Source organism: Marmota marmota, unplaced genomic scaffold, assembly GCF_001458135.2.
Source record: "Marmota marmota marmota unplaced genomic scaffold, marMar, whole genome shotgun sequence".
NCBI lineage: Eukaryota > Metazoa > Chordata > Mammalia > Rodentia > Sciuridae > Marmota > Marmota marmota.
Window position 1 is genome coordinate 3,598,317 of NW_026000243.1, and position 25,313 is coordinate 3,623,629.

Below are 25,313 nucleotides of genomic sequence, written 5' to 3' on the forward strand. Positions count from 1 at the left end.
AGGTCTTGGCACAAGTGACTTGGCACTTTCATTATACTTTAGAGGGGACTAGATTCTTGGCTATTCAGAAGGCTCAGATTCCTAAAGGGGAAAATAATCACACAGCTATACTTTCTGTAGTGCTCACCACTCTGCTCCAAGTGCTTCACCCATCCTTCCTTTCCATCCTTCCACTGGATCTCCTGAGGCAGATACTATAATGCGCTCCAACTGATGATGAAGAAACTGAAGCACCAATATGGGAAGTCTTTTGCCCAAGGTCACACAGCTGTAGTGAGGATTGGTCCCAGAATATGCATCCAGCCAATCTGACTTAGAGTCTAGCTGCTTAATTAATGAACAGGCATATCATATTGGTAATTAACAGAGAATCACACACTGTCTAGTTTGATTTTCCCAACAACCTTTGGTCCCATTTTAGAGATTTCAGAAAAAATTAATCATGTTTCAAAGGTGATACAGCTGAAACTCTCCAATGGGATGGTTTCTTCCTCTCTTCTACACACCTACGTGAGTGGAAGATCTAGCAACAAGCCCCAAGGAAGGGAAGTCAAAGGCATCTCTGCATAAAGACTGGCTGTTTGCACCAGAGAATCTGTTCCCTCCCTGATGGTGCTGGAGACAAGCCCCTGGGGTCAATATTCAGAGCAGCAAATACTCTGTCTGGATTAAGTGCAAATGCACGGAGGGAACTTTTTGATCCTCTGACATCTCTGGGCATCATGTCCAACATGCCTTCTCTGCTCGCTGCCCCTTCACTATCATTCCAAGTCCTTTGAAGGAAGAGCTATGTCAGTGTGTCAGTATTCTACCACGCTCACTGCTTGATGTGCTGATGAGGTTTTTAGCCACTGGAACGATCAGCAAAGCATCTCTATGACTCCTGAATGGCAGAAGAGGAAGCCAGATCAGAGCGAGCAAGTGGGAAAGCACAAGGGGCCGTAGTTTATGGGCCTGCGAGGAAGGAGAAAGGGTCTCTGTGGTCATGGCCAGGCGGTGTGCAGGGCATGCCCTCTTGCTTTCTTAAACTTAAACAACAGACCAGTCAACAGAGGTGAAGAGAAAGCCACTGGATAAACATTAAGATAGAAAACAGACATACATTGAAGGTTCTCAAAAATGTGAACAAATCAAACATAGTAGTCCCTTTCTACTATGTAGAAAGTAGTCATCTATTCTCCCAATGGGAGGTGTTGAACCTTCCATTGAACCCAGCAATAAAACGCATGCCTCCCCCTCCAGGTTTAGAAGGCACAGGTGGGTAGATATATTAGCCCATTGAGAAATTTATTGTGATCAGTTCCTGAATTCATTAGGTAGTACTTGTCCTGGTTAGAGTGGGAAACACAGCAACTCAGACAAGGAGAGTGGAGAAGCGAGTCTCTTCATCAGCCACAGCTGCTTCTCTGTCTGTGTTCTGGGAGGGACCATCCTTACTGGTGATGGATGCAGATTTAGTGCTTTGAGATCCCGGGAGGACAGATCAAGCAACCAGTGAGGCAAATGGTATTTTGGGTCAAATCAATAGGAATGAAGAAGTAGGACACGTAGGAGGAGAAGCCAGAGTGAACGATGGGTGGGTCGGAGAGTGGTGGGAAGTTTACTGCTGGGGTCATCTGTTATTCTCCCTAAACAGATTATTCTCTTCTCTTCTCTCCTGATTTCCACTAGGAGGAAAACAAAACCCAAGGTCTCTTCCAGAATAAGAAGCATGAATCACTTACACCAGGAAGATGAGGAAAGCTTAAAACGCAATGCTAATTGAATGAGCAAGAATTAGTGGTTCATTTCTAGCAGATAAACAAATGCATGTTTGGGTGTAAAAACCTTAGTCTCCCTTTCCCATTCTGGGTGCCTTCAGAGTGGGTTCAGAACACTCTCTTGTGCTATTCACCTGACAGATTAAGCTTAGCAGAGACAGGCTGCCTGGGCATGTCGTGTAATTCAGCATTAAGTATCCTATTGATTCACTGAAGTGCTGCCATGGATGTTAATGGAGACAAATATTGTGGCTGTGATTTTTCAAAGGGCTGAGTAATTCCCAAGCATCAATAACATCTGTCATGATGTAATGCAGGGCGACCTTAAGATGTTTGACTTGAAGCCACCCATGGAGGGTGGGGCTGTGGGAAGGGTATCCAGGGCACTGACCCAGGGTTTGGGGAAGGAGCCCACACTTTCTCAAGGCCTACCAAGGTCAGGATGGTGAAGACTGGTGCTGGAAGTAGAGGTGAACCATGGACAGCCTTTTCTATTCACTTATCACAAAGGTCACTGATCACTGGAAGGCATGGGCATCCCTAACTTTCATCATAATCTCCGGGTACCCATGGGAGGGGACAGATTCTCTGGTGAAACAGCCAGTCTTTATGCAGAGATGCCTCTGACTTCCCTTCCTCAGGGCATGTTGTTAGATCTTCCACCCATGTAGGCGTGTTGAAGAGAGGAAGAAACCATCCCATTGGTGAGTTTCAGCTGTATCATCTTAGACATATGATTAATTCTTTCTGTAATTTCTGTAATCCCATGGGTACTGGGAGGTCAGACTCTTCCCTGATTCAGAATACAGAGTGCGTTTCCTCTCCTATTTAGCCAGAAGTTAAATATCCCTGGTATTTATTCCTGATAATAATGCAGCAGAACTACTGTAATTCTAACAGCTTCTACCCTGTGTCCAGCTTGACTAGAGCAGGTGACCACTTCAGTGCATGATTCTAGTGACTGTCTTCAGAGAATTTAAGTGACTTGCTCAAGGTCACATAGCGAGTTGGTCACATAGCGAGTTGGTTACAGACTAGGCTAGAATCCAGGTCTCAGGATTTCTTACCCAGGTCTATTTTTTAAAAATTTTTATTTGGGTTTGAACTCAGGGTGCTTTACTATTGAGCCACATCCCCAGCCCTTTAATTTTTTTTTTTAAATTTTTATTTTGAGACAGAGTCTCATTAAGTTTCTTAAGGCCTCCCTAAGTTGTTGAGGTTGGCTTTGAACTTGCGATCCTCCTGCCTCAGCCTCTCTAATTGCTGGGATTACAGGTGTGCACCACTGCGCCCAGCTACTCAGTTCCATTCCTAATCACCTTTTGGTAAGATTTCTGGAAACCATTTGAATTTATGGCCAGAAACAAGTGATATTTCCTTCCAAAAAAAGTCTCTGTGAGAATCTCAGGGTTGGTAATTGTCAGGAATCAATTACTCTCAAACAAACCCCATTTCAGTCAAATTCTGCAGGCTTCCCCATCTTTCCTACACTCCAGTTCATTCTCTATAATGCTGCTCACATTATCTTGCTACAAGACAAATCTGATCCTGTCACTTCTTAGCATGAAGACCTCCATCAGCCTCTCTCTGCCGGCAGGATAAACTCCTCGACCGGTACATTCTCTGCCCCCAGTCTGCAGTCCTGTTTCCAGCACTCCGAATACTGCTGACCATTTTATGCCCTTTCATCCTCTTGACACTTCATACATGGAATTCTGTGTCTGGAACATTTCTTCATCACCTACTGTCCAGGAATTTCCTATCCATCCTTCAAGAGCCAGTTCTCTTCTGCCTGCCCTTGGGAACCACCCCTGCCTCTTCTGGGAAGTTATGAACAGTTTCTCTGCTGAGATCCCATAGAACATCACTATCTCTGTATTGCATCTTATCCTGACAGCTTTCCTATGATGCTGTATTTGTTTTCTTGTCTTTTTCCTTTGGAATTTGAATTTCTGTGGTCAAGGAATGTGCCTCATATAGATAAAGATAAAATACACACACATATATGTACATATATATGTGTACATACATATATATATCTTATATTATCTTGTATATTCCTCTTTTTGTCACACAATAGGTGCCTATATGTGCTTATTCACTGAATGGATAAATGGGTTCTGTAACAGAAAACCCCCCAAATTGGTGTTTCTGTAGTTCAAGGTCTAGGAGTGACTGAGACCTGTGGGAAGAAAGACAGTGTCTTAACTCAGAAGCATGTTGGGGCCTTTGGAGAGGTTTGGTGGGGCTAAGTGGGCCCTTTGACCATTATGTCCCTCGAATAGAGACCCTGAACAACAACCTACCTCCTGTGGAACAAAATCTGACATTCTAACAGAGGAAGGAGCATGCTAACTTTGACAAGCATTAGGCTGGTGAGCAACGTGAATATTCTGGTTTTCAATAACGGTTAGGCTATATGACCAGTCAGAATGGGCACAGGCTTTAGGGTTACAGCAGAGTTATGGAAGTGCCCCTTGTTCCAGGTGTTAACTCTCCAGTTGCTGGACAGTAGAGGGTATCTTGGAAGAGGGTCTGGGAGGAGGAAAAGAAGCAGTTCCGGTGAGGGGGCTTAGAAGAGTGGTTACTGACTAGCCAATGTGAAAATATTTCAGGATTTTTCCAACTGGCCCTGGTACTGCTGTACTGGTACATGCCAGTCATTAAGGGGCAGCCACAGTTTTTAACCCGTAGAGGAAGTTGTGTGTGTGTGTGTGTGTGTGTGTGTGTGTGGAGGGTGGGGGAGGAATGAGGCAAAACTTTTCTAAGAAGACAGAGCTTTTCATTTTTAGTTGTATTTCAATATTAAGAGAAGGAGGTAGAGGTGAGGGAATCTCAGGCGAGGAACTGAAGGAACCCAGAAGTATGCATGGCCCTGTGTGGGAGAGGTGATGGTACGGTGCTTTGGGATTCCTGGGAGAGATGAAGAAGGAGAAGTAGCCAAAGTCCAGTTACGAAGAGCTCTGGAAGCTGCGTTGAGGTGTTGTCATCTTGTCTGTGATGCCACAGGCAGCCCTCTAGGCAAAACTTATTGCTTGGGCAGGCTTCAGGGTGGCCCTTGCTTGGACAACCAGTGACTCTGTCTTCACCAAATCTGAGGCTGTCACTAGGAGATGGGAACAAGCTTCTCCTTAATTAAGAATGTCATGGTGGCTCCCTGGCTCCCGATGACTGACGTTGCCCATCCAGCTGCCACGTGGCCCATGTGCCCTACCACGGTACATCATCTCCTAATTAACATGTCTTGTCAGGTCCAGCGGTCGGCTTCAGTAAACATGCTCTGAGCAGCTGTCACTGGGACCCTGCATGGGGCCTGCTGCCTCATTAGCTCGAGAGAAGGGAGATGGCATTGGTGGCAGGGGGAGGGAGAGGAATGCTCTATGGGGGGTGTTGGCAGGATATCAGATGCACAGAGAGAACACACAGGGTCCAGTGGAGGTTTTGGCCTTTTTTTTTTTTTTTTCTCCTTGAAGATAGGGTGGATGGCAGTGTGGTCAGAAAGTCCAGAAACTGGAAGCCTGCCTCCTCACTCTGTCTTTCCCATCATCTAACAAGGTTCAGCGTCCTCACTTGAGGAATGGGAATGATCCCGGCTCAACCGACCTCTGAGGTTTGTGGAGTGGGTCTAATGAAACCATGGCCTAAATTATTCTTAGGAATAAAACTCATAAAAACAACAGAAATAAGGCCAGGGTATGTCTGCTTTGGGGTGTCAGGGAGCATTCTTTGCTCAGGCAGGACTGGTCTTGTGAACACGCCTCCCTACCCTTCCAGATCTTTCTACCTGCTTCCTACCCACGTTGTCTGCTCACTCATCAAGCATCCTACAATACGGCCCCAACTCTCTCCCTCCTTGGAGGCCCAGCCCAGCCTCACTTACTCCACAAGAAGGAGAACATCCAGCAGGAAATGCTCTCCTTCCTCTGGCTACTGGAGAATCACCCTGGCAGGAAGGACAAGCAGTGCCTCACCTCACAGATGGTGTAGACCTGCCTTAGTCCACTGTCCCATGGGGTTTTGAGCACATATCTCAACTTGGAATCCACAGAGCACAAAGTAGGCAGTGGATAAATGTCTGCTGAGCAGTGCAATGCGACCTCTTCTCGCAGCTTCATGATAGTGGTGGGTGAACTCATGGTTTCTTTCAAGGATTATTGCATTGCCAATCTTTCTGTGGTCTTTTGGGAACTAACTCATGTCTTCCTTGGGACAGGGCAGATCTGTTACCTCTTTGTCCCAAGAAGAGACCAGAAACTTGTTGGTCTTTCCACCTATATTGCAAGGTGATATACTGAGCCTCTCTATCTCATCTTTTCCTGTATTTCTTTAAATATCAGATTTCTTGGACACCAGCCTGCTTCCTGGAGCCAAAACTTCATCTCTACTGCCCTCTCCAGAAGTGCTGCCCCTGTACTGGGTCTGTCCTGGGTGAAGTCTGAGCAACTGAGATGTTGTGAAAGCATCTGGCAGCAGCAGGGAGGCCGACTTTCCCGGCCCAGCAGAAGCACCAAACCCACACAGTTTGTAAATCTTTGATAATGAATGTTTAAAGGGCACATTCTAATGAAGGGAACCAGAATGACTGTCCATGAAATGCAGGCTGAAGATTTTAATTAAAATGCTTCTGTGTTTTTAGTTCTCCTCTGCCTACTCCCCTCCACCCCCTAAGATGCACATGTCTTACTTCTGGACCAGGCCTGTGCAAAAAGTGGGCGTCTCATATTTCTACTTCTCTCGGGTGGGGGGGGATTTGGTGCTCTTCTTTGGCATGGGTACACGGTGAAGGTTTGGTTTCACAGGGAATGTGCACACATGGGTGGAGGCGGATCAGGACTCTGTTGCTCAAGCCAAGCAGATGTCCATACCCCAGGAAGCACAGCAGGGGTCCAAGAGTGCTCATGATTGAGTGGCAGCTGCCAGCCTCATGAGCTTCCTGTGGTGAAGCTCTGCGGTGAGGGATGAGGAACCAGCTGAGGGACTTCTGGGCCAAAGGGGTGTTTCTTGGGCCTTTCATGATACTTTTCTTTCCAAATGACTAAATGGAGTGGGGAGCCAAAGCAGCTGTGAGAGGGCTTTGCACTATTGTCCCTGGGGTGGGGTGACTACTCACTGGATGCCTTCCATTTGCTTCTCTAGATCCATGTCCACCCTGCCCTGCATCCTGGAGTCTGAGCCATGTGATGTCATCAGGGGATGTCCTTACCACAGGCTTCTGATTGGGTCTGACCAGTGAAGAGGTCATGGCAGGACATGGGAGGAATTAGGAAGATGAGGTTGTACTATCTTCACCTGGCACTTTGTCTGAGGGACATCTCAGGATTGGCTGTGTCTTTTGTTGGAAGCACATAGTTCCTTGTTGGTGTGGCTTCTGCACAAGATGTTCTCATTTCTGGTTCTGTTCACTACTCTTGCCCCTCACCACTGGGGGTGGGGTGGAAGCTGCCATTCTTTTGAGCACTAGGATGCTGCTCTATTCCATGTGTTATCCTCCCCCCACCCCCTGGGCACTACCTAGTGAATAGTCCCTCTATTACTCTCTCCAGATGACCCAATTCAAGAGTGTCTTCTGTTTTCTGCCAGGATCCTTATCATCATCATCTTTAGGCTACTCCTTTGCACCAGACACATGGTCAGAGGAGGCATCTTGTTGACTTCAGATTATTCCCTGGGTCCCAGATTTGATGCAGAACAGTCTTATGAGTGATGAAACTTCCTTTTCCCATATAGATGAGTTGGGTTTGCAAAAGTGCTAGTGAGTTTGCTTCCCAGGAACCAATGATAATACTTATCTAGAGATTTGTGCTGGGTGGAATAGAAGTCCTCTAGGTGAGTAGAGTAGGGGTGAGGTGGGAGTGGAGTTCATTGTTTCTCCAAATGTTTTCAGCTTGTCTATGATGCTATTTTTATTTTATGAATAAGGCCACTATAGTTGAGTGATTTGACCAGGATTTAATGAGGCATGCTTTCTGCAACTAATATTCAGCAAAGAATTAAAGTGGGTATTCTAGAGCAAGTGATGGGAATCTCCCTCTACTGTTCATTGTTCCTTTTGTTATTGGCCCTATTTGCTATGAGATCCTGAATTTCAAGTATATTGATGGGGAAGTGAGTAGGGCCTTGACTTTGAGCTGGGAAGGACTCCACTGAGGTACAGCCTGCCTGTCAAGCTCCCAGACTTTCTTTTCCCATAGTGGTATATTTTCCTGGCTCTACCTGGTGTGGACCCTTGAGCCAATTAACTTGACTTAGCAGATTAGTTGTCTCTTGTGTTTGCTTCATTCCAAGGAGCTGAGCTTTTAGAAGAATGCTCCCTCCCAGCCAAAGAACTTGTCTTTTAACTCCTCATTGGCCTTCTTGTCTGATATTTTTACTTGCTGCTCCAGACCCCACATAGTAACAGATTTCAGTGAGCACTACAACCCACAGTGACTCCACAAGGTGAGCTGTGATCTCTTGAGTGACACTGTGGCCAGTTGCACTGTATTTGTGTTGCTCCACTATGTCCTCTTCCTTTCCACACTACCCCATACTGAGAAAGATACTTTCTCCTAATACATTTTGCCTAAAGTGTCAGGTTTCCCACACCAAAATATTAACTGAAGTTTATCTCATAATGATCCAGTCGTTTCTTTGTTTTCACTCTCCATTCACTTGTCTGTTGCAATCAGTCAATTTTCATTCATTTGCTCATTCATTCCGCTATTTACTTAGTAACCCTTAGGTGCCAGAATTTGCAAATATCAACTCCTTTCATTCTTACAATACAATGTGTTTCATGATTTTGGCCATGTTACATGCAAAGAAACTGAGTCAAAGTGATTAAGTGGCTTGCTGAGAGTCACAGTTCAGGCAGCTGGTAAATGTTGGATCCAGGGATTGAAGCTTTAGCATGTGAACTCTCAAACTCCAACTCAGTGCTAGTCACAATTTGAAATTTTTCATATGTAGGATTAGAAGGTCCCAAGCAGATTCTGTCTCTTCTCCCTGGAAACCACATGTCTACTGGCTCTGCTCAGAATAGATACAACTATGTGTGTAGGAAATAGAGAAATGGGAAGAGACAAGGGGAGAAAACTCCAAGAGAGTGAAGAGTCGGGTGGATGTAGGTGGAACCAGTTCACCCTGAGATGATTTGCATCTGTAGCAGAAGGGAGTGCATGTCATTGTTGTCACAGCCTTTCCCTGTACTGACATAATAACAATCCCTTACTTTTGTTAGCACTTTGTAGTTTTCAAAGCACTTTCAAATCCATTAGCTCGTTTTATCCCTACAACAATCTTGCAAAGAGGCAGCAATTGTTACCCTTATTTTGCAGATGAACAGGCTTGGAGGCTATGTGATTTGTCCCAAGTCATGGAGCCTGGATGAGAACCTGGATTCCTGACTCTTGCTCTATGGTGTGTGTGCCGTATCCCACTTTTTCTTGCACCACATTCTAATTTCAAGCCATTTGAAGGGAAAAAATGGCTTTCTAAACTCCCTCAAATCAATTACTCTTGGATTCCAGGTCACCAAGATTATATAGAGCAGTGATTCTCAAATTTAATTTGGTACCAGAATCAGCTGGAAGACTATCACAAAAGATTTCTGGGGTCCCACTCCTACAGTTTCTGATTCAGGAGTTCTAGGTGGAGCCATGAATCTGCATTTTTACTAAGTTCCCAGATGATGTTGGTGCTGTTGGTCCAGGGACACACATTTTGAGAACCCCGGATGTAGAGTAGTTAATGCCTTATGGATATTTAGCTGGATTTTTTTTCTCACTCAGGCTTATATTCTGGGCTACAGAAACTCCAGACATAGATAGAATTGCTCTTTGTGTGTGTCTCCCTGAGGTGAGCAATTTGTGTGTGCCTTACTTCACTGACTGAGGGTTGTGTGGCCCAGAGAATGTTAAGAAAACCTCAGGCTTTTTGGTTCATACATACAAAAAGAAAATGTCCACAATGTGATTATTAATTCGTTGTTCAATTAAGTTATGATCTCTAAAATTATCACAATATTTGACTCGGAGGAAGGCAGCATTGAATAGCTTGTTCCACGTAATGTGTGAATAATGTAACTTTATTACTTTTCTCGCTAGTGAGTAATTGTGACTGACACATTGGCAATAACACAGATTACCTTCCTACCCTCCCTTCTCCCTACTCTCGGCACTGAGCATATACTTTCTTGTCTCTGCTTTTTTTCTTGCTCACCCTTCTCCCTGCCACCAACCCCCTTTCCTTGTGCAGTTTCTTTTCTGTCCTGCCACAGAGCAGCCCTGAGGAGGGGGCAGTGGAGTAAGGGACTGTGTGAGTAGCATGGCCAGAACTTGGTGGGAGCCCTTGTAAAGTCGGATGGACTCTTGTTCATATCCCATTTATTCCAAGTCCCTGATATGCCCTGTCAGGAGCAGGGAACCTACCACTCAGCTCTCCATTTCATGAGTTGACCTTGGAGTTGCTGTTTCTGTGTATGGCAGGGTCTATGCATTCTGCTCCTAGGTAGGACTTTCCTTATTTTCTAATCCCTTTTCAATCCTGAACCCATCTTCTGCCTCCAGCTATCCAATTCTGGGGAAGTCTTACTCATTTGAGCCCCTGGTTTCTGTCCCCAGGCATTCTGGGCAGTGAGGCTGCAAAGGGCAGCCGTCAGCACTGGACAGCTCCACAGTTGTTTATTTTCCCACAAGCATCCTCAGTCTCAAGTTGGCTGCAGGGGTGAGGAATATGCTGATGTCGCCCCATCAGTACTTATCTCCCTATGCCCAGCCACTTGGAGTCTAAATTTTTTAAATCACCCACTAGCTGCTAAAATCCAGTTTAAATATTATCTTGTCTTCCTTTCCATCATCCATCAGTGTATATTTTTGTACCAGCATATATGTTTAGTTAGGCAGAACCTGGGTGCTGACAACTTAGCTACCGCATAGACATAAAAAAGATAGGAAGGATGTATCCAGCAGGGATTTCATTTCACATGGTTTAGTCATGTTTCTGCTGCAAAGTCCCTGTTCAGACACCATTTCTTGCCTTCTTCCACCCCCTTGGAAAGTACTGTCTACTTCACATGAATCAGAACTGCGCTTTGGGGAATTTTTCCCTCTTCCTCTGAGCTCTGGCCTGGTGATGTGATTTAACTCCTTCCAAAGCTCCAGCTTGAAGGGAAAAAATTCTCTTTTTTGGAGGCAATACAGCATTAAAGGTCAATTTGCATCTATGTGTTGTCTGTCTTGCTCTGTGTGTTGTCTATCTTGCTCTGTTTACAGGTACTTAAGGCTCTTGGTTGGGTGGAACCAGATCATACTTTAGCTTCCCTGAGTGGTAAGAGCAGCAGGAGCTACCAGTTGAGCATCTGCTTTGTACCAGATTCTGTGATGTGCCTTTTAGGTGGATTATTTCATGCAGTCTTTCATAATAACTGAGTGCAGGAGGTGCCATTGTTTCCTGCCTTATACAGCTGACCAGTGACAGAGCCAGAAGTCTTCACTCTAAATCCAGTACTGTCACAATATCATAGTTTCCAGTGCTCCTGGGTACACCTCTACCTTCTCATCTGGGTACCTCTGGACCTCATTAAGCTGATGTGCTTAGAAGATAGAGCCCAAACTGGGGAGGGGGCAGATTAAGTCTCTGTGGCATCCAGAGGAAGACCATCTGAGTTGGAGAGGCTACCAGGACTTTGTGGAGGAAATGAGGTTTGACTAGTGTTCTCCAAGTTGGAGGTTTGCCTTTTCTTTCTCAAAAAACATTAAAGGGATTCAAGTCTTTTGGTAGCATTGCCCTGGGTACATTGCAAAGAGTGGATTGGGTAGAACACAGTCCCCCCGCCTCATCAAGCCCTCCTCACACCCAATTTCCATCCTGCCTGCACAGTTTGCACCTTGTTCATAAAAGATCATATTTTCGAAAAAACAACACTTCTGGCCCTAGACTCTGGGTCTGGGCCCTCTTGGCAGCCCTTGCTGGTGCTCTCTCCACTATGCATTGCCACCTTCCTGGTCTCCATTATTTTTAGGGCTTGTTTCACAAGAGTGAGCCAGAAGAAGCATGTATATGCTTAGGGAAGAAAGCCCATATGTTACCTCATTTGGCCCTTAGCTATAGCTAGCCCACTCAGAATTGTTCTAACTTCTAACTTAACCCTAACTTTCTCCTAGATCAGGAATCATGCTTGTTTGAGTGGATGAGCACAAAGAACACTTTTAAAGGACTGACCTTTTGCAGCTCTGCTCAGCAAGCAGGATTGAACCTTAAACTTGGTTCCCAACAAGAGGGTCTGTAGGAGGCCAGGCAGAACATCTCTGCCTCTAGGCAGGTATAGCAAATGCATATGTCATCTGCTGCAGAAGGGCTTCTGCTCTAAAGCCCTTCCGTGGATAGTTCAGTGCCTCCCTCAAAGGCAGAGAGGCATAGCCCTACTGGGTCCAGAGCAAATCATTGTCTTTAGTTTTTTCCTCCCTTGTCCCATGTAAATGAATGGGGATTTCATTATGGCTTAGGGGGAGCAGAGATGCTTCCTCATTAAAAAGGCTGGGCTGATTAGGTGTCCCTCTGGCTCCTGAGCCATGGGAAGCTGGGAGGCTGAACAGTGGCTGATGGCCTGGAGAGGGTACTGGAGGGGTGGGAAAAGGTCAAGGTTGGGTATATACCCATAGAGATGAGCAACTCAGATTGGAGTGACCAGAGATCTTGGGTCAGTTGTTGGACAGCTCTAGGTCCAAGATGTGGCTTTGTCACAAGTAGGATATTTGGTTAAGTCTCCAGATATCTTATCTGTAAAATGGGGATGAAATTCCTGCTCTACCTACCACAGGTGGTGGTTTTATCTGAAGAGGTGGTGGGTATGAAAATACCTGGTAAAGAGCAGAGTGGGGCCTAGGTGAGGTGCCTCATCCTTCTCCTCCAAGGTGTCCACCTTTGTTTCTCATTCCCAAGATGAAAACAATAAGGAATAACTGGTTATTTGTGAATCACAGAAGGCCTTCAGGTGGTGGGAGGGATAGGATTCCTCTAAGACTCCAATGTCCCCAGGTCAAAGACTGCTCCCCAAAGCAGGCCCTGTTAGTGTGACAGACATGGGGATATGTCTCAACTCTGACACTTATTATTTTTAGAATTTTGAAAAAAAAACACACATATAAAACTCTGAATTTCAGTTTGTGAAACACAGAAGTAGTAACAGCATAGCACTGTTTTTAGATGCTCAGGGTATTCCCAGGGCATCTACCCAATAAAAGTTGGCCAGTGTTTTTATTATTTGTATTCTTGAGTTAATTATCTTTGTTTACTATGACAAAATGCCCATTTCAAAGAATTAGGGGGATAAAATGAGGAGACAGGTAAGCAGCACCTGGCAGATAAATAATGCCCTATAAGTACGTGTCTTTCTTTTTCTACCTTTTGGAGCTTGTTCTTTTGAGAGCTCAGTGATGCCCAGATATTGGAATTAACCCCATGAGAAAAGGGTATAAAGCCACAGGCTATGTGGGAGCTCTGCCTTCACATTACAAAACTCATCTTGCCTCCTAGATCTTACTTATTGTCTTTGTTCTGCTATCTTAGCACACTGTCTGCTCTTCTCCCAGCACCCATTACCTGGCTGGGCCTTCCTTGGTGTCTGTCTGGGCCCTTGATTTGCTGCTCATGGCCTTAGTCTGATGGGCTGAACTAATCCCTTTGTGCCTCCTCAGATCTGTGGAGGGTACAAGAATAACACCAATTGGGAGTCCAGATCACCTAGACTTGAACTTGAATTCTGGTTTACCTGCTTATTGTGTAACTTTAGGCAAGTGGTTTAATGTCATTGGGTCTCACTGATACATCAGTAAATGACATTGGCACCTACATCATGGTATTACTGAGAGATAAAAGGGAAACATGTGAAAGTACCTAAGAAGGCAAGGACTTAAACAGCACTAGGATATTTTCTTCTCCTTCCCCTGGTCTTCAACACTACTTAGAAACAGGGCAGGGCAGGGTGGTGAGTTGCCCCTTCTTCAAATGACAGAGCCCCTACTCCCCATTCACCCTTATCTCTTCATTATATCTGGAAAACCCAGACTAAAGTAGATTTCTTAGCTGGACCTATTTTGAAGGGTAAGGAACAGAATATCCTTGCTGGTATGCTGAGTTTTGATTTCCATCTGGACTGATTTCAGAGTAACTGGGAAAATTTAGTGATTTAGCTGCATTAGTGAATTCACGTTGCAATCACTCTCTTTTCCCTTCTCCGTCTGCATGCTCTAAACACCACTATTAGCACTGCCTGACCCTCCCCTGGCCCTTGGTTTCATGCTCCCACTCTTCCTGCTGTAGATGTCATACTTCCTCCACAGCACTATGGGTCAGCCTCTGGATACTCTCCTATCTCCTATCCAAGCCTTTTCCCATTTGATTATCCATAACTCCAGCAGGCAAACTTAACTAGCTTGTCCTCTTGAAAATTACATACGTGAGTTTTTTTCAATTCAAAGAAAAGAGTGAATCATGTCTAAATAACAGACTGCTGATGTTATTTTTCATCAGGGCTGATGAAATCCTGCTTGAAGAGTGGGGGACCTATTTTTTTCTTTTAGGCTGGATGCCTCTGCATATTGGTCACTTTTTTGTGTGTGGGGGGAATGAGGATTTATCCCAGGGGAACTAACCACTGAGCCACATGCTAGCCTTTTATATTTTTAATTTTGAGACAGGGTGTCACTAAATTGCTTGGGGCCTTGCTAAGTTCCTGAGGCTGGTTTTGAATTCACAATCCTTGTGTCTCAGCCTTCTGAGTCTCTGGGATTATAGGCATGTGTCACCACACCCAGCTCTGATTTGTCACTTTAAAAAGGAAGGTTTTCCTCAGGAAAAATATAGTGATTTCATCTATGCATTAATCATTCATTCATCCATCTGTCTGTCATCCATCCATGTTTACAAAGTGCTGAGCCTAGTGTGAGGCTTTGGGGATATGCCCATGGTTGGGAAGACTGGCAAATAAACTGATGATCACTGTGTGGTGTGAAACATGCTAACAGCACAGTGGAAGCATGAGGAAAGATAACTAGGTCAGTGGGAAGAATGGGACCACTTGTCTTAGGAAGGACACTTGCATGAAAGATTGAAGAAAAAGGAGAATTTAGCTTTACAGTTTGCTTTTCTTGGTTTATATATGGTACCAATGACAATAATCTGTATAATCTTATAATGTCTTTACCTTCTCAAATTTTGAGGAGAATTATAATATTTTGGGAATAGAGAGCTCAGAATAGGAAAATAACAGACTTTGCTTTCGGGTTTAGTGCTGACTTCTCAGAATCCAAGAATACAGAACATTTATGAAATCCGACTTCCTCTTGATGAGATTTTCCATGCTCTAGAGATTGGAATAGAAATACCTTGTTATTCTTAAAGAACCAAAGCTCCATGATGTTTCTTTTTGTTCCATTACCTGTTGGGAAAACTCTTGTCTGTCTTCTGGCTGTGATGGAAGTCAGTTTGTGTAGGTGATCCAGGGACTCTCACTATCCCTGGTTTAAATAAGTCCAAGACTATGAAAATTATTCCGTACTCTATCCTGTGTCTGCCTGGGCTCACAGAATCTACACAAGACTTAGAAACCATGACTCCATGGAGTTGGAACAATGTTAACAAACAGCTGAAGTGATGAAGGGTAGCCATCTTGCCTTAGATGGGCAAGGGAGGATGTGTACCATGGGGTGGCATATTGATACAACCTCTTCTTTCCTTTGCTTATCCTACACTTTCCCACCACTGCAATCATTTGTGATGAGTTGTGGTCATAGATCAACTTTGGTGAGCCGGGATTCAGACTAAGGACATGAAATTCACTTAGCATAGGAACTTTGGTAAGAAGGTTGCTGCTGTGGCAGAGGGGACCACCCTGTGGAAGGACTTAAGAGTCAGGTGGTGACCGAGGCATCACCCAGTGCCGCCCCCCCCCCAGCCCAGTGACAGAAGGCATAGTGTTTAGATATTGTTTAATTACCTAGCTCCTTTTCTATACTGAGAAAGCTCTGTTTTGCTTACCTCTGTATCCCCAGGGCTTGGGACAGTGCAGTTTAATGACTTTTGGTTGGATGAATTGAGATTTACAAGTAATATGAGAGAAATGTCCATTTGTCCTGCTGCCGTCTCTCAGCCCTGGGCTGGGCTGCCAAAGTTTGCAGCCTTTTTGTGACTTGGCCAGCCCCCAGTCATCCCAAAGCCCATCAAGAGAAACACTTCAGTGCTAATGGATCTGGAGACTTAAGCTCTGGAGGGCCACCTGTCAGATGAGATTTGCCTTCAAAGGCCACTGGCTCTGACCTTTTGGTAACATTTGAAAAAAGAAACCTATGTATTGACTGAATCAGTCCTATCTCCAATGAAGGTCTAAGCAGCTATTTGTACTTCTATTTGAATTTCTTGCTTCTTTTCTTTTTCCACTTCTGGGTAAGCATAAAGGGAAAAAAGTTCTTTTGCTTGACCAAATCTCATTTAAAAATTGTTTGTATTTTTTTTTAATGGAACCCAATCCCTTAAGCCTTTAAAAGTAACCTCCACTGAGCTCAATAAACCATTTCCAATGTGGCAGCTTCTAATCCAGGAGAGTTCAGAAGACAGATGCTAAACAACCACCAATTGCATCCCAGGACAGTTGCTGGAAAGTCTCAGGGTTCTTCAAGCTGGAGATGTGATCAGCTAATCCTGACTCTGTTCTTGTGTCAGCTCTGCTAGCTGGCCCAACTGTGCAATTAGTATTCTCCCTGGTGTTGATTTTGTTCAAATATATTGGGCCCATCAATCACCCACTTTCCAACTCATCTGTCTGGATCAGTCAATTACCAAGTTATTTTTGAGCCACTAGGATTCTTGTGAAATAGACACAAGAAGGAGCTAAACTCATTTCAGGTTTGACCTCTGCGGCTGGGATCTGAGAAGGCTTAGTTTGCTTATACTTCATGGCCATCCAATCCAATCTGGCCTGTAGAATAGAAAGGCCACTTGCTTAATTGGGAACACTTTAATATAGATATCCATTAACTTATGCTAAATTACAGTAAAACATCTATGGAGGAACTTGATGTGACATCTGCATGAATACTAAATAACTTCATTATGATCAGCACTGTGACAATGAATATGAAATGAACGTGCCCAGAGAAGACAATTAATCTCCCACCTTCCCAAGCCATTACTGTTTTATTTTCTCCTGCATTGACTAAAAAAAAATAAGGCATGGAAGCTTTGATTTTCTGAGTCCATCACTTCACTTTCCTGCAGCTGCTGAGTGGTCCCCAAGAGCTCCTGTTATTTATAGGATGGAGACTGGCTTAAGCCACTCTGAGGAATAGCTGTGGATGGTGCAGAGGAGGGGATCTGAGGGTCCCAATTTGGTTTGGGAAAGGAGACTGTCAATACTGACAGAAAACACACACACACACACACACACACACACACGGAATTGAAAGGTGTCCTCATCTGGAACTAGCAAACAGACTGTCAATTCAGATTAGCAACATCAAAAGCACTCCAATCTGCTTCCTGCATACATTACATGCATAGATCTGAGGGAAGAATTTGGCCTCTGAATTAAAGTCAGCTTTTTCCTCCTGGCTGCCTGTACCTGAAAAGTGTGGCTAAGAAGCCCTAGTAGTCAGATTAATACTCCCCACAGCTCTTGTCTGAACCCCACAATTTGGTCTTAAAGATACACCCTCTCAGATTGCTTGCTGCTGCTTCACATAGGTTCTTTCTGAACCTCTGGGGTGAACAACAGGGCCTCATGCACAACTCTGTGAGGAGTAAATCATGGTAAAGGCACATGGGAGAGAATGTCCCTGGGTTTTCTCTACTGACCATTTTCCTCCTAGGTCACTGACCTCTTTTCCTTTTTTCCTTGACCTTCATAGCAGCATCCTGTGCATCAATTCTTGAGCCCCATCAATCTTAGGACTTTGAATATCCACTCTACTCTGATGTCTCTCGAATTTCTCTTCACAGCCCGGTCACTACCCTTAACTCCAGATCACACACTAACTGTCTACTCTTCTCTTCTTGGAAGTCTCATAGGCATCACAAGTCCCAAGAGAGCTCCCACCTTCTCCCATAGACCTTCCTCTTTCACAGTCTTCCTCATCTTTGTAAATGGAAGTTGTTTTACCCTTCTAGCTACTCAGGCCACAAACCCTGGAGTGCTCCTAGACTTTCTTTCTTTTGCACCCATATCCAGTCTGTCAGCTTATCATGTTGTCTCAAAATATATCCACAAGTCAGCCACCTTTCTCCACTTCCTCTGCTGTCACCCTGGTCCAAGCTGTCATCACTGGCTGTCCTGATGGTTGCTATGGCCCCTTCCAGGTTCTGAGTTTAGCAGGATGTTCACTCCAGGCCTGGCCTCAGAGGAATCTCCTGGTGTTCACTAAGCTATTTGCCACTTTATCATATCAGGGTTCAGGGTGTTGTGTGGAAGTATATAGTTCTGGTTACAAAGATCTGAGCTAAAGGGATAACTTTGGAATTAGTAACAAGAAAGGAGAAAATTGCACCTCTCCTCTAGATGGTAAGCAAAGAAAGTTCCAGTCAGTGAGAAATGGCCCACCAAGGCCTCTGTAGGCTATATTCAACACAGACTTCTCGGCTTCTTGTGAGGACACTGGGTATGCACGATGTCCCACCCCATCCTTGCAACTAGCTCTTTCTCTACTGTGCAAGAAAATCCTCTCTTTGTATCCAGAGACTCCACTATATTTAAATACTGTCATCCATTTATGTAACAACTAATAGTGTACTTGAGAATTCAGAGTGAATCCATTTCCACACAGAACCCCATGTTACTTGATGAAACCCCCATGACAGTCCTCTTGCGTGGATTGGCATATTCCCAGCTTCCTTTCTTACTTTGGGAAAGAAAGGCTTATGGTTCTAAGTGGCAGCTATGAAAAGACCCTCTCTCCATCTTACAAAAGGCAGATGTCCAGTTGGAAGGGGTCTTCCTCTGAAATGCTCAGAAATGTGAGAATATCTTTGGATGCTTTGGGATAGAGCCCAGATCTCAATAGGCAGCTGCTGGAGAATCAAAGTCTCCTTTGGAAAGAAAGGGTAGGTATCCAGAACCCACAGGAGGGCAGGGGGCTCCAACGATCTTGTTAGCACATCAAATAATGGATTTTTGATAGATGCTTCCCTGCCTTCTAGCTCCATCTTCAGAATCCTCTCTGCGCTGGTCTCACTGGGATTAGTGATTAGTTCTCACTGTTCCCACTTCTGAGACCAGCAAGAGGCTCTGTCTGTGCCAAGTCTCCCGGTACATATCCTGGTTATGCCCACACTAGGCAACACATTCCTGGGAGATAACATTGCATTTGCTCTAGACTCCTGGAGGGAACAGGAGGGGGATGAAATTGCCTCTCTGTGAAAGAGCATTACAAACTCAACTCACCGGAAATGCTAACTCTGCCCTCCTCTTTCTACTCCCTCCCTTTCCTTTACCTTTTCCTAGCAAACTCTCAATGTAAAAAGATCAATTTCAATTTCCTACATTGACCACCATCTCCAAGAGAACAGCCTAAGAGTAACTATGAACAAGCAAGATGCCTCAAGAAAGCCAAGAGCATCTTGTACGAAAGGAAGATCTTAGGGACAGATAGGAGTTGGAGGAGGTGACGACCCAAGAGGTGGGCTGGAACCAGAAAGGGGTATAAGGATAATCCTCTGCAGGCAGGGGATGGGTTTATGCCTCTTCCAGGTTTATGATTTTATATGTGAAAGATTCTAAACTGTATATTTTATTAAATAAAGTCAACATTTATTAAGCATTTCCTCTGCATAAAGCTCAAAGTGAAGAATTCAGTGGTGAACCAGGCATGTTCCTGAGTTCAAGGATCCTGCAATCTAGAAGGGCCAAAAAGGCAGTTGGGTCTTCCTTCCTTCCTGCTATTCTCCTTTCCCTCACTCCCTCCCTTTCCTCCTTCCTTTTCTTTCCTCCTTCTCTTTCCATCCAATGCAAAGTGTATTATGTAGTTAAGGACAGGCAACTCTGGCCTGATGCGAAGAATGTTGGAATCAGATTTAGAAACTGACTCTACCACCTACTAACTGTAATATTGAATAGAAAATTCCAACTCACACAGCTTCCATTTTCTCATTTCTGTAACAAGAATATTAATGATACCTATTTCATAGGGATAACATGAGGGTTAAACAAGGTAATGTATATTAAAGTTCTTGGCACTTAGTAGATGCTTAGTAAATATTAGTTGAATGAATGAATTACCAAAGAAAGAAAATATTAGGTAAACACAGAGGAGAGCTCATCAATAGTTGGGAGAGATTGGACTGAAATTTACAGAAGGGACAATATTTGAGATGGTTTGGAAGGGCACAGAGGATTTTGTCATGTACAGATGAAAGCTATTTCAGACAAAGGAAACGGCTTAAATACTGAAGTGAGAGAGCAGAGATTGTAATTCCAGGAGAGGTGAGTAGTAGGAAATGGGACGGAAGATGAAGGATGAGGCTGTATCATGACAAGTCTTGATTGCCATGCTAAGGACAAGGACTTGAACCTGGAGCAAATGTGAATCATCAGAGATTTCAGGGAAGGTCTGACTGAGGTTTGGAACACCAATGTGGCAATTAAATGGGTTGGATCATACTGGAGAGGAGTTGGAGGTAGAGGAGTTTTGGGGCAATAATGATCTCAGAGAGATCAAATGAGGATCTTAACAAAGCTGGTGACAGTAGAGACGAAGGGAAGGGGAACAGAGTCAATGTGAGTTACAGACCAATGGGATAGAGAGTGAGAGAGAGGGAAGGTCAAGGGTAATTCTAGTGTTTAGGGAGAGAATTGAGAAGACCCTGATGTTGACTGTAGTGTGTGGAACAAAGAGAACACAAGAGTTTTTGGAGGAGGGTAAATTGTACTGTAGACGGTGCATTAGGGACTTTTCAGGAAACTTTTCAGTATGGTAGCTCAATACAGTGAGAACAGTGTGCCTGCAAGTCAGCCCAGGTCCCAGTCTAATGCTGGAGATCTGGACGGACAGTCATGTTCCTGATATCTACCACTGTAAGTGTGAGGCAGATGTGGTTGGGAAGGACTCAAATAACCCTTGGATTATGGGATTAGCATGCTGGATTGAAATGGATCCAGTGAGTAGTGGACTGAGAATGGGGGCTGAAAAAATCAAGTAGGTGGAGGGACAACAAAGAGGAATTCTAGAGTGTTAGCAAGAGTGGAGGTGAAGCCTGTGGCCATAGAGTTCAGAGTGACTGAAGCCGGGGAGGGAAGTGGGAAAAGAGGGAAGGATGAAAGGACCAAAGGCCAAGAGAAAACCAGAAAACCAGGTCAAGAGGGAGTGAGAAAAAGGGTGTGGAGAGAGCGGGAGTTTGACAATTGGACCTGAATATTCAGTAGTTTTGAGTCATGAGTTTCAAGATGCAGAGCTACAGGTAAAGACTACTAGAGCGAAGACAGCTGGGAACTGAAGAGGTCAGAGGCTTGGAAGGGTCTGAAGTCATCAAGGATGAAATGGGTGATGGGATAGGTTGGGTGAGGAAACTGAGATCCTGGAGCTAAAATCCTCAAGGGGATGGGGTCATATACTGAAAACCTGCAGATGAGGTGAGAAGAATAAAATATTGGTACAGTGGGAGGAATTTTTGAATTTTGAAGTGGGTCTGGAGAAAGCACTCTGAAGAATCAATTGATTGATTTCTTACTAAATGCCTCCATGAGTTAACATCTAAAGTTGATGGGACAAAGAATACCCATGAAACAAATAATAATCAATAGGTTATAAAGCTAGCAAATATTTTAAGTGCTAAAGTGTATGGTACGGTCACACAGTCACTCGAGAGTGGGCCTTTCACCAGCCACTGACTTTTGACAGCCTTTGACAGCCATTTGACTTTTGACAAATGGTGAGCATTCCAAGTCCCATGAGACACCAGCACAGCCCAGGAGAATTAAGACGCCTGTCCTGGAAGAGGTGGATTTGCAGTGAACCTTGAAAGAGGGGGAGGAGGGGCTGGGGATATGGCTCAAGTAGTAGTGCGCTCGCCTGTCATGTGTGGGGCACTGGGTTCGATCCTCAGCACCACATAAAAATAAAATAAAGATATTGTGTCCACCTAAAGCTATAAAATAAATATTTAAAAAAAAAGAAAGAGGGGGAGGAATTGGGAGGAGAGATTTTAAGCATTAGGACAGTGAATAAATGAACAGAGGAGGAATGAACTTGGTGTACTCCCAAGCTAGTGTAGGATGGATGCAAGCTGGACATTATAAAGGAGGAAGCTGGGGGAATACAGAGTGGGGCCCAAAAATACAGGCATGAAGACTGACATCAAGAAACTGTAAAAGCCAATGATACATCCCCACTTGATTCTCCTGCAGGCACAGGCTTGGGCCAATTGCAGTCTTTAATTTGTACATGAACCTCCAATATCCTGATCTACAGTCCCCACATGCCGAGGACACAACCCTCTCGTGGCATAGCGAAAGGTCCTGGTGATTATGCCAGTCTTCCTCACTCTGCTGGGAGTCAGTCAAGGGCAGAGACCAGACCACCTTGGCACCCCCTCAGGCAACAGGGTGTCATGCAGGGTGCAGAGTGAGGGCTCTATAGATACCTGCAGCATGAATGGACCAATCAGTGAGTAATGGCAGGGCATAAATCAGAGAATATTCAGCATTTGGCTAGAGTCTTCCGCATTTGAACGGAAAGCCTCATGGCACATGGTGAAATCCTAAATTTCTAAAGAAAAAAAAAAAACTGTAGGAAGGACTCTCAAAGCCGTTGTTAATTAAAAACATGCACAGCTCTTCAGGGAAACGTTCTCTACCTCCCATTCTCTCTCCTTGCACTGAATGGCAGATAAGGTGGCATCTTTACCTGTGCTTTGGACCACATTTAATTAAATGCCTACATTGACTGCTTCCTCACATACCTTGTTTTATTTCCTTCCCTTCCTTCCATGCTAAAGAGGGCCAGGGCTAATACTAATGCATATGCTGTTAAACCTTTTTAATTAACTTCAACTTCTTCCAGAGATTTATGTTTAAACAGTAAATTTTTTGTTGATACTCAAATACATAGGCGGCACTCAGAATGATGTACGAGTACTCTTGTCCTCAAAATGATTCTTCATGAGTTACCACCAGAGACGTTTTCATGAGCCTCTTTTATTAAAATAATAATACTCAGCAAGGCAATAATGCTTTACAACCGGCAGCTAATTAACCCACCCCGCCCCCTGCCACAGGTCAGCATTAGCGGCTGCAGGTTAGTGATCTGATCGCCTTGTGCACCACCCCCCTACCTTAGAGTCAGCACTGAATCAGTCTGGGGTTTTGCTCCAGCATCTGTGAGTAATGATTTTCATTTAAAACACATCTTTGTTCTTGGACTGTAGCTCAATCTATTATTATCGTTATTTATTTTGTTCTTGTTTAGGGCCTCCCCTGCACTGGGTATCAGTAAGTCTGATCTGTAGTTGACCTCTCGAAACAGAATTTAACCAGGCCTTGGAAAATCCAATGGATCAGAAACTCTGGTCTGATTGCAAAATCCATTTATTTTCCTGCAACTCTAAATTTGTGCTCCAAGTATTTTTAATCAGGATCTATGCTGTCAGCTGTAATTGCAACATAGCAACACTTTGCCAACAAAACCAATCTACCCACCCAAGTTCCCGTTCCATTCTTCTTGTTGAGACAACACTTTCCCTGCAAGCCGATGCGGTAGTTATATTCCATGTTGTACCACCGACGAGCCAATTATTTCAATTTTGGCATCAGATTCAGAAGAGAGTTTAATGATCCTCAATAGTATAAACTGAATTTTTAGTCCTACAGCAATTTAGTAATGATGATGGCACTTAAGTCCTTAAAAAATATTTCTCATCTTCCAACCACTGACAAACACGAGGCCAGACAATCATCTGAGGCACTTTTCTGGACCTCGGCATCAATACCATTTTGCAGTATTTAAGAAGCTCTGGGTTCCCCTGCTACCCTGCCAGGGGCTAAAGAAAGGGAAGCCCTCAGACCCAATGGCTCCCTGCTGTGTTTCAGTTGGAAGCCCAGGTCTAGCACACTCATTTTAATTAACTCGTTTATTCACCTATTCAACAAATATTTAATGAGTTTATATACTAGGTAAGGAAGCGCAGCCCCAGGAGAGAGGCTGAGATGTATGAGGTATGTTCTTTTTCCCACTAATCAAATTCAATCCCATGCCCCCGGGTGGGGTCCAAATTATTTGAATTCTTCCTTTATGCATGTGTTTGTTCCATTCATTCAGCAAACATTCATCAGGGACCTTCTAGGTAGAAGATGCACTTCTGGAGCTGAGACATTTATAAGGAAGATCGAATCCATTAGCAAATTCCATTGGCTCTTCCTTTAAAGTAAATTAGGAATATGGCCACTTCTCATCCTTCCATGGCTGCACCATGGGCTGAGTCACAGAGACCCTAGATGATGGTCAGAGCCTTCTAATACTAGCCTTCTAATACAGCCTGCTTCTGTCCTTGCCATTCACTGTCTATTCTCATCAGAGCAAAATGATGGTTTTTAAAACATAAGTCAGGTAGAATCATTTCTCTGTTCAAAACATTTCAAAGGCTTCTTATCTTACTCAGAGGAAAAGCCAAACCCTTTCTGTGTTGTCCAGAGTCTGCCATGGTCTTTGCCTCATTGTCCTTTGCTCATTCTCCTCCAGTCTGGCCTCTTTGCTGTCCCTCTGACACACCAAGCATGCTCCTGCCTCACAGTCCTCTCTGGTTGAGATGTTCTGACCTCAGTAATCTGAGTCTCAGCTCCTCACCTCCTCAGGACATGGCCCAGTTGCTAACTTTTCTGGGCTGACCACTCTGTTTAAAATGTGCACCTCCCCTGTACTGGTACGCCTATCCCTTACCCTTCTTTATTTGTCCCCAGAGTGCTTATCCCCACTTGACGTATTATTTATCTTACTTGTTTATTTTATGTTTCCCCCACTAGAATATCTTCCATGAAAGCTTAGAGAGTTGTCTGTTTTATTTACTGATGTAATAAAAATTAATGCCTAGCATACAGGTATTTAGAAATACTTGTTGAATATTTTGTATATAATGAATACATGTAATAAATAGCACTATCATAGTCTTCGAGGAACATGCAATCAAATAGGACATATATCTAAAAATAAATAGGAGTTTTTTTTTTTTCCTTAAGGAAAGCTAAGAATTAAAATCAATGGTGGTTTAAAGGAGAATTAATTTTGCCTGGTTGGGATCAGCCTACTAAAGTCAGGGCCCTACAACTACAGGTGGGTCATATCGGAAAATAACTGCAACCCATATGGAGGGGCGTTTTAGTCAGCTTTCTTTCTTTTTTCTTTTTCTTTTTCTTTTTTTTTTTTTTTTGCTGCTGTGACTATAAGACCCAACAGGAACAATTTTACAGGGGAAAAAGTTTATTTGGGGCTCATAGTTTCAGCGGTCTCAGTCCATAGACAGCCAGGTCCATTGCTCTATCCCCAAGGTGTGGCAGAACATCATGGTGGAAGGGTGTGGTAGAGGAAAGCACCAGGAGGT

The 25,313-nt window shown here is 44.1% G+C and overlaps 1 protein-coding gene across 6 annotated transcripts in view; it reads right to left on the reverse strand.

The window, feature by feature from the left end:
- Kirrel3 (kirre like nephrin family adhesion molecule 3) overlaps positions 1-25,313 on the reverse strand; it is a 557,396-nt gene that overhangs the window by 189,059 nt on the left and 343,024 nt on the right. The gene's annotated exons all lie outside the window — the stretch shown is intronic.